Source organism: Carya illinoinensis, chromosome 6 (assembly GCF_018687715.1).
Source record: "Carya illinoinensis cultivar Pawnee chromosome 6, C.illinoinensisPawnee_v1, whole genome shotgun sequence".
NCBI lineage: Eukaryota > Viridiplantae > Streptophyta > Magnoliopsida > Fagales > Juglandaceae > Carya > Carya illinoinensis.
In genome coordinates, this window is record NC_056757.1 from 21,550,001 (window position 1) to 21,551,472 (window position 1,472).

At 36.2% G+C, this 1,472-nt stretch overlaps 1 non-coding gene across 1 annotated transcript in view; it reads left to right on the forward strand.

The window, feature by feature from the left end:
• LOC122314522 overlaps positions 1-58 on the forward strand; it is a 107-nt gene extending 49 nt beyond the window's left edge. Inside the window, exon 1 of the small nucleolar RNA XR_006243744.1 lies at positions 1-58. This exon is cut by the window's left edge and continues 49 nt beyond it. This is a non-coding gene — a small nucleolar RNA (small nucleolar RNA R71).
• Positions 59-1,472: the final 1,414 nt, after the last annotated feature.

Sequence of the window (1,472 nt, forward strand, 5' to 3'; positions counted from 1 at the left end):
CTTCATAGAGTGACTCAAAATCATTTTGCTTGAACTGGCCAATCTCACTCCTGAGTTGGGCTGTTTTTGCAGGAGGAAAGAATTTAGCAAGAAACCTCTCAGCCATGTCCTGCCAACTAATGATGCTTTCCGGTTGTAGAGATTGTAGCCAACCTCTAGCCTTGTCCCTCAAAGAAAATGGAAACAATCTCAGTCTAATGGTGTCTTCAGTAACACCATTGATCTTCACAGTGTCGCAAATCTCCAAGAACATTGCCAAATGAATATTGGGATCATCCAGTGGCGACCCGCTGAATTGAGCCTGCTGCACCATGCTAATCAAAGCTGGTTTGAGCTCAAAGTTGTTGGCATTAATTGGCTGGCACATTATGCTCGAGTAATTTCCATTCACAACTGGTCGTACATAGTCCTTCAAGGTGCGTGGTAGTACCTCACGATCTTCTTCAGCCAGCTAGTATCTTATTTCTTCTTAGTGATCTAAGAGTTCTTTCAATCTCCGGATCAACAGGAATAATATCACAAGATCTAGCACGGTTGTAGAACAAATTAAAACAAAATTCTAAATTAAAACCAAGATTACTTTGTATCGATATTGACAAAAAGAATAAGAATAAACTAATCCCCGGCAACGGCGCCAAAAACTTGACCGGTGCAAAACTGCAAGTACACAATATCGTAGTTTTATAGTAAAGTAATAAGAAGAGTATCGTCCTCAGGGATTGGTACCTTACGTTTGCCAAATACCAAAATTATACTAAACTTGATTTTATCTAGAGGAATCACTAAGATTTTTGTAGTTGCAATTTAAACTAAAATCGACTCAAAGAGAAATATGCAAAGGAAATAAAGCTGATGCTCGAAGATCAACTTAATGGGGATGAAAACTTCTAGGAAATCGATTTCACCTAATTCTTCACTATGCTTTTCTCATCCAGCTAACTTAATTTAAATCTCTTTTTTCTATTAGCAAATCTCTAAATCATCCAAAAGCCTCTTTCGATAGTCAATTGGAATTGACTCTTGGTTATCAATTCACACAAGAATATGCAAATTCAATAATCAAGGATGCAATAAGACCAAAGATTTAATTACTACATAGGTTCATACAAGTCTTTCGATCTCTATACTTACCTATGCTGAAATATCCAAGATCTACCCTATGATTCCCTCTTTCGATAGCAAATCACAAGATTAATTATCATCTAATCAATGGCCAGTTAATTAGAAGCAATAAACTCAGAATAAATCAGATAAACAAAGAGAGAATTGCATTAAATTAGCATAGACAAACAAGCATAGTTTGGAAATAGGTTACATCGTTTTCCTAGAATAAAGTAAATTTAGCTCATGCTAGAAATGGAATTCAACATAAACGAATTCACCATAATTGTTCTGAGAAGATAGGAAGAAAATAAACACTGAAAAATCCTCCTTGCAGCCGCAAATCGTCTTCAAAAGCTCAAGGGAACGAT